The sequence below is a fragment of the Squalius cephalus genome (genome assembly GCF_949319135.1).
Source record: "Squalius cephalus genome assembly, chromosome: 5".
Lineage (NCBI taxonomy): Eukaryota > Metazoa > Chordata > Actinopteri > Cypriniformes > Leuciscidae > Squalius > Squalius cephalus.
Genome location: NC_137126.1, coordinates 22,524,843 through 22,539,990, shown reverse-complemented (window position 1 = coordinate 22,539,990; position 15,148 = coordinate 22,524,843). Strand labels below are relative to the sequence as shown.

The 15,148-nt window shown below is 36.9% G+C and overlaps 1 protein-coding gene across 3 annotated transcripts in view; it reads right to left on the bottom strand.

The window, feature by feature from the left end:
• The window catches only part of edil3a (EGF-like repeats and discoidin I-like domains 3a), a 205,158-nt gene that overhangs the window by 16,789 nt on the left and 173,221 nt on the right, over nucleotides 1-15,148 (bottom strand). The window lies entirely within an intron of this gene.

The following is a 15,148-nucleotide window of genomic DNA, read 5'->3' as shown; positions in this document are numbered from 1 at the left end:
CCGTTACATTAATTAGTTCCACTGCTTAACAAACTGCATACAAATCAGTCCTTGAAAATGGAATACCTCCAGTTGAGAGAAAATGAGAGAAGAGAGGTAGAGAGTAAAAGCATCTCCAATTCATAGCAATCGTCCAGATTCGAACAGACTTGACAGCTTCTCAATACAGAGTGCGCTTGCTCTGCATGCATAATTCACACAAACCAAACCTCATCTAAGAGCTTGACACACACACACGCACACACACACAATTACCTTTCACAGAAAAATCACCTTTGTGAGAATTTTTGGAGAACATCCGCATGCGAGTTGGATGTGACCGCTCTTGTATTGTAGAGGCTTAAGGCTCTACCATAGATATCCAAAAATCCACCACATTCATCCATTCTAGGATAGATATAGATAATTAAAAAAGTTTACTCCCTGGAGGATATCAATATCTTTAGCCATCCATGCTTCAAATCCAGTTAAGAGCTAAGGACATTCTTAAGGTGACAAATGCAGCTCCTAGTCAGTAGACGTGTTGGGAATCATTCTTGTTCATCTGTGAAAGGACAGGATAGAAGCTTAGATATTTATCAGGTCATGCATCAGTCATTTTGTTCTGCTGTGTTGCCACAGAGCGTAGAAGAGAACTGATTGAAGAAATATGTATATTTCCTTTCAATAACTCAAAAGAGCTACAGATAAAACTGCCAATGCGGAGCTTGCATATTGAAAGGTTAGTGCTACAAATGCTAAATTATAAAGTACCACTGAGAGTTAACAGATTATTAGCAGAACATGAAGTAGTTATTACATTTTAAGAAAAGATTTCCAACTCTACAAAATATTATTTTCATATCCAAATTCAACTGAATTCAGAATATTTTGTATTCTTAAATTGTTCTTACTGTACAACAGCTTCCCCAATCCATTTTTTTTTTTAAATAGTGTTTGGATTGAATTTTTCTTTGAATAGTTTAAACAGAAAACCTACATAATTTCAATAGAATTTAATATTCCATAACATTATTATGAATATTTATGAGCTTACAGTCTAGAGATTCAAGGGGCTTTATGATCATTTCTGCAGTTTCCAACATGTGGGAAATACATAGGCTTTATGATCATTTCTGCAGTTTCCAACATGTGGGAAATACATAGGAGTTAGTAAATAGGACCTTCAGCCCATTATAGACAAGTGAAGTGCACAGTGACGAAGTGAAAATGCATTTAAAGCAGATAGATGCAATGATTGAAGAATGTTAAGTGAATTGCAGAGTTAGATGCATCTCCTCTCTTCCTGAAGTAACACCATTTATCAACTAATCGAATTTACGCTGACACTCGGGGAAATCAACTCAAATTGGGTAAAGTGAAAGTTTCATTGGTCTTCATCTAACAGAGAGTCTGTGATGTGGGTTAGAAGCACCCTCAAATTAGATTAGTTAATTTTTAGATCGTTCGCAAACACAGAGTTAACATTTGCATGACTTTCAGTTTTGGATGAGAGGGGGAAAACTCCCCAAAGTACGTAAACAACCATACTTGATGTTCGAAAAAAAAAAAAAAAAAACACACCTCAAATGTTGAAAACAGGCTAAGCTGAAGCTTCCCTACAGATTGTCTTCAATGTTACATTTAAATAGGTTTAGTTCAAACCAAGACCCAAGATAAAAGTGACACTTACACAATGATCAGCATCGCTTCAGTGCTTACATGGCATGGAAATGGAGCGAAGAACAGTCACATATATTAAATAAAACACCTGAACCCAGAAAATTGAGGGTGAAGATAAAAGCCACTTGAGGTCTTGGAATGAAAAATAATGGGTCTCATTCAGCCATGCATACAAATTGAATATATGTGTGAAATCTGTGTATGAACATTTTCACATGTGCAATTAATAACAAATGAGACCCAGTGTTCATTTTTTTTTTTTTTTTTCACCCAGGACCAATAGCTGTTTCCCTGGTGAGCACATCATCACCATCTGCCCACAAAAAGACCTTGATGCTTCTAAAAGTGTTCCTGCCCTTCACCTTTTCACACCTGCACACATAAAAAAAAAAAGAAAGCGCCTTCTCTTGGCACATGAACATAGACATCTGTTGCATTCTCATTCTATCAGCAAACAACTTCACAGGAAATCAGTAGTGTTAAAGGTAAAGTGAATAATATTCACTGTTAAAATACTTTTTTTCCTATCTCCTATATGCAAAGAACACCACACTTAATCCATCTGTAGTCTAACTTCTGACAAGTACAATATGACTCTAGTGTTGGAACAATACAAAAAACAAACATCTTGCAAGCGACAACCTTATCTAAGAATGTGTTGTTTTTTAATTCTGAGATGCTACTGGCACAACAATTATACACTTCACCTTTAATGAAACACTTAACCGTTACTTTGCGACAATGACCAGGGACAGTGGATAATTATGCAGTCTGGTGGTCATTATAAAAAAAAAAAAAAAAGATCATAGCATGTTGTGACCGACCCATTACAATCAACCATGAAATAGTGATATATAACTGAAAAACCAAAGGCAATGTGTAGCATATTGCTTTATATTGTGAAATACATGCTTATTTTCTCAAAGCTCAAAGCGGATTCGACTCACTGAGAGAGATGTTCAATTTCATTTACGCACTGGATTGGAAGCAAGAATCATGAAAAGTTTTTTTTTTTTTTTTTTTTTTTTTACTCTGTTCAATAATTGTAATGGAATCCTGAAAACGTTGTTTCCAACTCACAATTAGTTGACTGAGACAACGTGGCTTCAGGTAGAGTTTCTATTGATTCCCTTACAAGGCTGGGTAATAAGTCAAATAACATTAAAAAGCTATTTCATTCAGGATGAAGCAATGCGTGTCAACCAAGCATACTTTGGTTGGGGGTTGGGGGTGCGGGGTGGGGTGGGGTATAAGAATAAGAATGCCACTTACCAACATGTTTCAGACATTTTGGTGTGCCAGAATATATTTGTGGATCATTTTGATTGGTAAATCCCAAGGCATACTGCAGATCATTCTTTCCACAGGCACTGATGGCCGCTTGTTGAGCTTCATTTTTCATGTGTGACATTTAATCAAAACAGCAGTAGTCCCAGCTTTTATTTAGCTAGTCATCATTACCGCTCTAGGAGACAATTACAATTCCTCTCAACTTCTGTCATGTCGATCCCCTCATTTTTCCAAGGCAGCAGTTTTCTCAGATACTGTATGTTGTCTTGGGTGGTGACATATTCCATTTTTGAAGTGTGTTCATAATAAACAACTGTGACAGAGCAGAAATTTAATCAACGGGTAAGTAGCAGCTTTGAGCTGTGGACAAGATGTACCCGGTTTTATTGACTAAGGGAACTCGTTTTCATTGCCAGAAGCATCCACCAGGTTCCATACCACACAGAGCAATTATACCAGACCTTCTGATTAACACAAACACATGTTTCTGTTTGCAGAGAGCCTGACATTAATCAAGGCATTGCCGCTGAGTAGGAATCAATCTTGCATTACTCCTAATTACTGTCCCACGCCCAGGCTCCTCCATTTGAGCAATTTGTTCAAGCGTAGACAGATCACTAGTCTCTTTAGATTGGGTTCAAATTTGCCATTTATAGGCACAGGTTGTCTTCTGGTGCACTTATACTGCAGCCGAAAATCTGCGATCAGTGCCACTGACTGTGCTACAACGCCTTCACTTTGGGGTGGTACTGAGAGTGTTTAATGTATGTTTTTTTTTTTTCAACACATGGCCAGTGTAATATCATATATACACACGATTGCAGTTGGAAAGATGCAAGCTTTGTTCCAGAATGCCTAAAGTAAATATACAGTGTCAAATTAACAACCTTTTGCAAACACAGCCAGTCTAAACACAACAAAAGACAACTGCAATGAGTGTAAACAATATGATTTGTGCACTAAATCCAGCTGAAACTCCAGAACAATCAGCATTTGTAACTACCTGCTTTTCACAGCGTTTGGCTGCATGCTGTCTGACGTTTTTCGGTTTTCATTTGCATAAAATTGAGCATTTCCCAAATTTGGTTGCTCTTGGCCACTCGCCGTGCTTTTTCTTACCCGCAATTCACCACGAGCTCGGCTGAATGAATTGAAAACGCCTGCTTTGCTCCACTAAATCCACTGCAATGTAAATACACTGTCAATATTCTTCTGTTGTGTCGTCCAAGAAAACTGTAATATTAACACACACAACAAAAACTTGAATGCATGAGTGTTAATGAGAATTATCAAAGGCTATACTGAGGAAAACTAAACACAATTATTTTAGATTTTCCTGATTCATATTTTTGCAGCTCTACTCATTGACATTTTTTACAATGAACGATTAACAGATGCCTGTGAATCATTTGCAATTGACTAAATTAAGAATTAAGCATTAAGTCCCTTAAAAGTTGTCTAATGACATCTAGACTGATTTATACAAAGTAATGGGTGATGTATTTAAAAAGCCAGTCCACTGATGTTCCACTGCTGCTTTGTAGTGAGAACTTTGTTCAGCTAGTGCACTTGTTAATCAGAGAATATAACATCTTCAGAAAGTCTCCTATAGTATCTACATATGAGAAGAGAACAATAGAGATGATCTTAATTAAATGTAGAGCATCAGGCATATTTATCACAGCACAGGAGATAATTAACTGAGAAAACACACAACTATCAGATGAAAAAGAGTGTCAGAACCTGCAAATAGCTATAGATAGAGCAAATAGAGGTGCTTGGACTGCTGAGAATACATGGAGTGAGAAAGCAGGTGATTTTTTGCATCGGCACCTGAACAATTTGAAGGGTTTATTTCATGCGAGGTGAAGAAACGTGATTAGCAAAAATAAACCACAGAAATACTGTAATATTCACAATTAAACAAAGCAATCATCAGAGGTCTCAAATAATCATTATTTAGGTAAACAAATTCCCAATGTATTTTCATCTATCAAAAAGTGATGCATGAACCATTACTACAAATGATCCAGCTGTGAACACTGTCTGTAATGTTATTGATAAACATCATGTTAGTGCCAAAAAAGCCAGGTACTAAAACACTGCATTTTAAACTACACAAACTACTGTTTTATGCAAATTGGAATTTCTTTGCATTGAATTTGAATTTAATTTATACATTTTAAAGCTAACTGTATTAAAACAATTTACAAAATAATAGAAGGCATCCATATGCTGCAATTTAACAATTATGAGCCATTCTCAGCAAACTTATTATATGCCATCTGCCAGATGTGGCATGCTTAGTCTAACTAAATAAAATGCCATATCGAAATATTTTGAGGCTGCAACCTAAAGAGAACATTTAAAATGAATATGTCCAACTATAATGTAATTATTTTTACAAATTATTTTACAAAACGTCTGTAACTTTGGTTAAAATTAAAGTGCCCCATTTGCTATTTTAAATGTTCCTAATTTCAGTTTTGGTGGTCTCCTGCAGCATGTTTACATTGCATCAAAAGTCAAAACAACTTTTCATTTTCTCAAAATATACATTGCACATCACAACATTGTTCAATGATTCTCAAACGCCTTGTCCAATGGTTCAGTCTAAATCCCTCCTTTCCGCGAGCCCACTCTGCTCTGATTGGCCAGGTGGCCCAGTCTGCTGTGATTGGTCTACCGCTTATAGCGTGTGTAGAAAACAAAATGCCCATTTACCATAACTGAATCAGCTCCGGAGGCTTCCTCAGTCCTCAGCGATTGTACACACTGTAAAGACCGCAGCAATGGCGTCGATTTGACCATATCAACCCAAGTCCAATGATGAAACATTGGAAGAACTATTCAATCCATACCTCCGTCGCAAGGACGACTTGAGCAGGATGTTTCTCAGTGATATGCTACTAAGTTTGACATACATTATGAGATGTTGCTACTGTAATTAGCATTAAAAAGTGTATGTCCATTAACAAATTGGTGTGTATATTTCTAATTTATTGCAGTGACACAACAATAACTTTTTTTTTTGGTCCACTTTTGACTTTGCAGACCATTTGCATTCACAGAAGGCTATATTACACACTGCATGAAAGGTAATATTTGAAAAAGCATAATGGGGAAATTTAAGTCATGCACCTCTCACATCTGTGCTGGTCTTTTTGTTGGTAATGCATCCCACCTGAATTTGATTAAAAATAATAATGTCACAGGCTGGATGCAGCAGAGATTAAACTGGATCTAATTGCAGCAGCCTTTACTGATTAAAAAAACCCCTCAAACTAACATAAATACTCAAGTTTCTCAAGAATTCAAAAACAAGAACAGAACAACCAGCAAATAGCAATGACGACAGACACCTGAAAATGACTAAACATGGCTTAAATACATGGGCAAACAAGAGAGCTAACAAGATAATTAACGAAACACACCTGAACGGAATACTGAAATCAAAATGTAAACATGGTGACAAACTGACAGGGGACAGAGGAAGACAGGACAAAAAAAATATATATAAAAAAAACACTTAGAAGCTAACAGGAAAAACAACACAAAAGTAAATGAAAACAGAACATGCATGAGACAAATAATAATATTATTAATAATAGAATGCAACAGTTATGCATAAACATAATTTATTGCATGTAATGACACATTAACTTTGAAAGACCTTATTATTTCTAACATGTACAGTATATAATACTTCTAATTTGCAAGAAACACTGTGTTTCTTGAGTGCGGTTTCATCTGTGGTTTTTGTACTAACTGTTGCTGCACCAGCAGGGTCAGCATAACATTTAGCATATGCCTGCATTGCTGCAATGATTCTGTAATAAGGAAGTTCTAAAAAGAGCCAAGTGCACTCTGGCAGGCTCTGTGGTATGCGGTTAGCCTGTTAATGTGCATAATTAACTAATAAGCCTCTGCCAGCTGGAACTCAGCATATTCACTGTTTGCCTCAGAAGATTTCATCATCTCATCTTCAAGCATCCTCCAAAAGGGAACAAGCTTCTAATCTCATTCCCATGTCTGCCAGTGTGAAGCTGGTTTCTGGATTCCAGAGCACAGTGTTTGAGGACCTGTCTGATTGGTCTAAAAACCTTTACAGCAAAGTATTTGAAATTCAGAACAAATAAAAAATAATGGTAGAGCAGTCAAACACTTCCAGGATGAAAGAAGGTACTGTTTTATGAATACTGTTGTTTTTCACCTACTAGTAGGGAGATACTAAAAAGCCACAACAGATTAAGTAATCCATAAGTAATGCATAAAGTTTCGATAAAATATTGACAAAAATGTATCCAAAAATACTGTTTTGACTTTTAAAATTTCTTTATGCATTCTTGGGTAAGGATACCAAGATATATGAAAATGTCATTGATGAGGGTCAGAAACAAGTTTTGTGATGAATTCATCAAATAAATAATATTTGTATTGATAAAATATATATATAAAAAAAAAAATAATCACAGCATGCCAGGTCAATTTGACTCTCTTTATGCTTTCTAGGTTTAATACTCGTTGACAAGGTTAATCTCACGGACAGTGAAAATCAAGCACTTCTAAGACTACAATGACTTTGTATCTAACACTAAAACACCGCCTGCGGCAGAATCAAGGGAGACCAGTGAACGCACAGAACAATCCAACAGGTTGGTCAGTTGCCAGGAACAAAATGGGAAAGCTAAAAGGTTTGTAATGTAATTTTCAAACAAAGAGTGAGGTACAATCCATTCCCTGATTAAGAGATTAAGGTAGGAATTAACTAAGAATGAATTATTCCAGATGATTACTACGTTTATTTGCACATGCAGACTGCGCTGTTTTAGCACCCAATTCCCTAATGGAATTATGCAAAGAAGGGAAAGTCGCTAACAAAATGTTTGCTGTGCACAATTTGCACAGTGCAATCTCCCTTCTAACAGACCGGTTCTGATTGTGAAGTTGTGGAGGAAGCAGCAGACAGAAATAAAGAGTTGACCACAAACACTGCAGTTTAAATGAGAACACCCTCTTTACACTGATATTTACAATACAGTTACACTAAAGTTTGGGGTCACTACCATTTTTTAAATGTTTTTGAAATAAGTCTCTTATGCTCACCAAGGCTGCATTTGATCAAAAGTAAATTAAAAACAGTAATATTTTGAAATATGATTATAATTTAAACTATTTTGATATAGTTTAAAATGTAATTTATTTCTGCCAAAGCTGAATTATACAGTATATATCCCGTCTGACGAAATCAGCGTGTAAGAATTTGTCTAAAATGACCACAGGCCAAATGAAATACAAAGTCAAATTCTTGTGATGCTGCATTACAAAAGGAACAATTCAAAAGACATATGTGACCTCTAACAAAACTAACATGACATTAATATATTTCGACTTGACTTAAAATTAATTAAATTATTGTGCAATGTGTGTGAAATGACACTTTGCAGCTATAATTAACATATAAAGTCAAGTTTCTTTCACATCTTTGTTAGTATAACGTCTTTCTAGTGAAAAGAAAGACCCCAGAGGATAATGATAAATGTGGTCTGAACAGTGTGAAGAGCTTGAGACAGATAACAGGCCACTGCAGGGTTATAAATGCTTTTATATAGAGTACAAAGAAGCGGTAACTAAACCTAATTGAGAAACTGATAGCTGGGCAACCATGACTAAAAAAAATAATCAACAGTTTTATACTATATCATCATTGCAGATTTGATTATATGAATGGTAAATCTTAAGCACACAATCTTGTACTCCCAGCTTTTTCAAATTCTGTTCAAATTTGTTTATGATGTTGTAATGTGATGTTATGATGTTCATTTTGAAACTATGGATTGGTTCAGGGCTTATACGTTATTTTGAAATGTCTATATGGAGAAAATGAATGGGGATGTCCTTCCAGAACCCAGGCTGCTGGAAAAGCTTGTCATGGATTCGCAGAAAGGTTTTTTGTTCTCATTTCAGAAATTTTCCACAGACCCCCTGGCGACGGTTGGAGAAATGCTGACTTTGATATAATTTCTTGTAAATTCTAGTCCTCATCTTTGCTGAAGAAAACCACTGCAAAGATCTCTCAAACTGTCCATGCACACAATCCATAATGAACAGGCTTAAGAACCATAATGAATCTAAGTGCTCTTTCTCATGCCCTGCCTGATGAAGGCTGAAGTTATCTGTGTGGGACTGAGGTCACATTTCTATTTGAGTAGTGGCAAAGACACAGGAAACCACAAATGAGGACACTAAATTGATTCATTACACACGAAGAGGAGGGAGAGGAACGAGTCGAAAAGGCAATTTTTCAATATCTGCGGGGAGAAAAGCCAAAGATAGACCCAGGCAGGCTAGACAGATGTAAGAAGAGGAGGATGACCGTCTCCTCACTGCCTGTTGGTCGACTCAGCATGTTTGGAAGCAATCAACAGAAACTTCAAGAGGCCTTCTTGCTGTGGAGTATGTCCAAACAGAGGAAAAAGAGCTGACTTGCAGTGTATTTGAAGGTCTGGTGAGTAATTGGTTCATTCAAACAGCTCCAAAACCTGTCAATGGGATTTATATACATTTTAACGCAAGTGGTTTGTTTGACCTTAGAAGTCCCTGGAAAAGCAGTATGGTTTTTTATTTATTTTTTATTGGTTAATGGAGGGAAACTTTGCGACAGATGGAAAAGATAATGTTGTTTGTGACTTCCGCCTGTATTTTAATTCACTAAAACAAACTGCCTGACAATATAAGACTTTATTTGCATCAATTTGATGCAGTTCCTAATCCAGCTAAATGAATGTAGGCAAATTAACTTTTCACTTGGAGTAATATTGACATGAGCATGCGCCATGTAAAATGCCTGCTTGACTGAACATGTCAGCACACAGAGACCAAACCGTTTAACAGACTGGAAATACCAAGATCATTAACAAAGATTGAAATAAAGGGCTGCAAGTTAAAACAGCTTTGTTTTCACCAAAATCAATGGACATACAGTAGACTCCGGATCTAAAAGTGGATGTAAAAGCAAGTGCACTGCTGAGACACGATGACATCTTCAGGATCTTGATGTAGTCTGATTTAGAACAGCACTGTGTTCCGTTCGGTCAAAATATCTCTGACGTTCATGCAGTTTGTGAGGTAATTCTTGCCTCTGCAGCACTGCAATTGTCTTGATTAATTGGAATACTTAATTTGTCATTAAGCTTGATTAATTCCATTAATCTATTAAGCCTAAAGTCATTCTCTGATGTCACTGGTATTGATTATTACATTTGGGCAACCACTGCAGAAGCTCACAGTTCACCATGGCAACAGATGTTTGAAATGTGCCCAACTGTCTCACACTCGCTCAATTTCTGTGATTGCACTGGAGCATTTATTCAGTAATCTCAGGATATTAATCACTTTTAGCACCTCATGTGCTAGAAAATTATTCAGATGTGATGACATTCCCTGCATCTCATGAACAACAGTCCAAGCCCTATGAAAAATAGCACAACCCCATCTATTACAGAGCTGTCTATCAAAAATAACAAACGGAATTATATCAATGCAGGACAAAATATCCTGAACATTTTGCTATTTTGAATGATCACGTAATTGTGCAGGACTTGAGACAGACAGATATCCCAGAATACATCTCACACCAACTCTGCTGAGTGCAAAGTGAAGTTTCATAACTTTTATATATTTAGGCTATTTACCTTTACCGTTATAGTGTACTAGAGCGCTGACTTTGTATGTTTGACTGAATTGTTTGCTTTATTTTAATTGTATAGCTTCTTATAACTTTTACTTATACTTTTATAATGGCTATTATTGATCAGTAAAACTGACATTTAACAAAAAGAGATAGGGTAGTGTTTTACATCATATTTAATTTTATTACAGTGAAGATAATCAGAGTGCATATGCACATATTGCCCGGACCACATATTAATATGTTTAATATTTTTATTTTATTTTTTATTATTGCCTGAACCACATATGTGTGGCTATTAGTATGTTTAAGATTTTTAAATGAAAATGAAAAGAGGCAGAGTGGTGTTTTATAATATATTTCATTTTATTGTTGCCTAAAATATACATACAGAGATAAGCGGAGTTGCCAGAGAGAGCTGAGTGATGCTATCAAGTACGCTGCGGTTCCATTTGCAGAATTACCGGACTTGCGTCCTCCTGTCCTCGGGAGTTCGTTCTCCTGAGTCAAACTTGGCAAGTCCGAACTACAGAGGACGCAAGTCCGAACTTTGCATACTTGGTATTGAGAAACGCCCATGGTCAGGACGATTTGCTGAAGTTCAAACTGAGCGTCATAATGGGGAAGAAAAATTATTTAAGTGACTTTAAACTGTGGCATGGTTGTTGGTGCCAGTCGGACTGGTCTGAGTATTTCCGAAACTGCTAAACTACTGGGATGTTTACACATAACCATCTCTAGGGTTTACAGAGAATGGTCCAAAAAGAGAAAATATCCAGTGAGCGGCAGTTCTGTGGTTGAAAATGCCTTGTTGATGCCATATGACAATGGCCAGATTGGTTCAAGCTGACAGAAAGGCAACATTAACTCATATAACCGTTACAACCGATGTCTACAGAAGAGCATCTCTGAACACACAACACGTTGAACCAAGAAGCAGATGGACAACAGCAGCAGAAGACACACCAGGTGCCAGTCCTGTCATCTAAGAACAGGAAACTGTGGCTACAATAGGCATGTTCTCACCAAAATTGGACAACAGAGGATTGGAAATATGTTCCATGGTCTGATGAGTCTCAATTTCTGCTGCGACATTCAGATGGTAGGGTCTGAATTTGGCGTAAACAACATGAAGCATGGATCCATCCTGCCTTGTATCAGTGGTTCAGGCTGGTGGTGGGGGTATAATTGTGTGGTGGATGTTTTCTTGGCACACTTTGGGCCCCTTAGTACCAATTGAGCATCATTAACGCCACAGCCAGCAGAGTATTGTTACTGACCATGTTCATCCCTTTATGACCACAGTGTACCCATCTTCTGATGGCCAATTCCAGCAGGATAACGCACCATGTCACAAAGCTCAAATTATCTAAAACTGGTTTCTTGAACATGACAGTGAGTTAATTTACTCAAATATCCTCCACAGTCCCAGATCTCAAACCAAAAGAGCACTGTGGTGAATAGAGGGACGTGGTGGAATGGGAGATCTGCATCATGGATGTGCAGCTGACAAATCTGCAGCAACTGCATGATGTAATCATGTCAATAAGGGTCAAAATCTCGGAGGAATTAAGGCAGTTGTGAAGGCAAAAATAGGTCAAACCCAATACTAGCGAGGTGTACCTAATTTTTGTTTTCTTTTACATAATCGTGATGGCTAAGACCACACTGAACGAACACTTAATTTGAATGGTTCTAGTTTACTTTGAATATGAAAATGATATTGATATTTTGTTTGTTCTAGGGCACAGGTGTCAAACTCAGTTCCTGGAGGGCCACAGCCCTACACAGTTTTGTTCCAACCCTGCTTCAACACACACACACCTGCAGTTTGCAAATAAGCCTGAAGGACTTGATTAGCTGATCAGGTGTGTTTAATTAGGGTTGAAGCTAAACTCTGCAGGGCTGTGGCCCTCCAGGAACTGAGTTTGACACCCCTGTTCTAGGGGATTAATGTTTTTTTTTTTGTCTGCTTATTTACAAATTCTTGTGTAATTGTTTCTTTAAATAATATTTACCCAAAGAGCAACAAAGCCATTAATCATTTATTTCTAGAGTGCACGCTAGTGAGTAAATGAGACCACAGCCAAGCTATGGGTTTAACATTTTAAGTTTGTTTAAATGTGTACATCTTACCCGTGGTTCCGCCGGGGTCCATGACTGCAGCATGGAACAAAGGCTTGGAATTAAAAGGGCGCGGCATTTCCTGGTGTCCTTTATGTATTCGGTTGGGAATTATGGGAAATGTAGTTCTTGGGACAATATGTTTTTTGTTTTTTTTTTGGGGGGGGGGGGTGTTAATTGGAATATGTTTAAAAGATGTTTTGTGTGTGTATGTTTAAGTGTATGTTCATTATGGCTTTATGATAAATGTGATTTTTATTTTGTTTATTTGAGTTTGTGTATAGATCTATTCCTCCTTTTCCCCCTTTAAGTCTGATGTAATTGAGAATTTGTGAGACCCCTGTAATTATAAGAATGGTTTGGTCCGGCTTGTTAAAAGGGCTTCATTTTCTGTGGCTGAGTTAGTTCGGGTGAGGGATCCCTGAGAAACATCTGAGACCCAGAACTCAGTTGTGTACTGATGCACTATTTATCTAGTTTAGTTTAGTTTAGTTTAGTTTAGTTTAGTTTAGTTTAGTTTAGTTTAGTTTAGTTTAGTTTAGTTTAGTTTAGTTTAGTTTAGTTTAGTTTAGTTTAGTTTAGTTTAGTTTAGTTTAGTTTAGTTTAGTTTAGTTTAGTTTAGTTTAGTTTAGTTTAGTTTAGTTTAGTTTAGTTTAGTTTAGTTTAGTTTAGTTTAGTTTAGTTTAGTTTAGTTTAGTTTAGTTTAGTTTAGTTTAGTTTAGTTTAGTTTAGTTTAGTTTAGTTTAGTTTAGTTTAGTTTAGTTTAGTTTAGTTTAGTTATAAGTAGGTGTTGCAGTCAATAAATTACACTTTGTTGACTCCATGAATGTCTCCTGAAAATGTAATGGAAGAACCCTTACAATAATAGTTGTAATATTTAAATTGTATTTAATAGCCTTGTATAATGCATATTGTGACACATGCCCCACTATACACTGTAAATCCAATGTTTGCATAGTAGAATGATTTCTGAAGGACCATGTGACACGAGAGTAATGGCTAATAAAAAATCTAGTTTTGCCATCACTTGAATACATTAGATTTAAAAAAGAAATGTTTAAGAGTTTCATAATAAGCAGATGTAATTTATAATACTACATATTTAAATTAAAATAATATTTGAGCCAGTGATTTAAAGCCAGGATTAAAGGGAAATATGGTTAAATATGAAGTGATGACAGTGGTACCAAGATGCTTGGCTTGAATGATGGCAAATATCTCTCTCTTGAAGCCTGTTCGGTTACCTTAAAGGGGGGGTGAAATGCTCATTTTCACTCAATCTCCTGTTAATCTTGAGTACCTATAGAGTAATATTGCATCCTTCATATCTCCAAAAAGTATTTTGTTTTATTAAATTTTTAACATAAAGATAGGCTGTACCGAGTCTTTCCGGAAAAAAACGAGCGGCTGGGGGCGGAGCTGTGCTAACGCGCCAAGCTAGTGACAACACACAGAGACATTTGTTCAACAAACAGTTTTACTCACCGTCCGGTTCCAACGCACGACCGCGAACCTTTATCATTGTGACTGCTCGATCCTTAAGCATTAGACGATCTGCAAATCCGTAGAGCTGGGCTTTGTTTATAAAACAATCATCGTCGAAATGCAGGGAACAAAAGTCTTACACAACTCCGTTTATGCTCAGGAAAACAAACTGCCACGGGTTCCTTAACGCTGGGTTCTTTGGGAATCTGTGCAGGGTTGTCTTGCCCTGGCAACCAAAAACACACTTCTTTGGTGACATTGACTTCCCAAAAGCCGGGCAGGGCGCTTTGATGGCAAACTGCTTTCACTCTCTTGCTCTGGTCTATGAGTGCGCGCGCGGCCGCGATCTTACCGGAGAAGTGCCCTTAGGACCCATATAAGGAAATTCCGCCCTATCTTACGTAAGACAGAGCCATACTCGAAAAAAACTTTCCGAAACTTGTGACAAACCGGAAGGAGTATTTTTGGAACAAAAATACTCCTTCAAACGTACAACTTAGTTTTTGAAACTTTGTCCATGTTTAGCATGGGAATCCAACTCTTTACCAGTGTAAAAAACTCAGTATGCATGAAATAGCATTCACCCCCCCTTTAATGAACAGTGACTGAGCAAGCAGAAAGAAGATGCTCTAGGGAGAAGGGATAACTGGGGTTTTGTTGAAACTTTGATTGTAGGAGCTAAATAGCAATAATCTTGTCCTCATGATAATGCTTTGATCTTTGCTTAGGTTCTGTATTAGGGATCTTGTTTTATAGACTGCACCCTGAGCTTTGCTGCAGTGATCTTTTCATTACAACACATATTTCATCTCTTCATGCAATCATTTGCAGCTATTCTGTTGAGTTCTGTATAATCAGAGCCAATAACATGCACACTTTTCGTACGCATATAAGGAC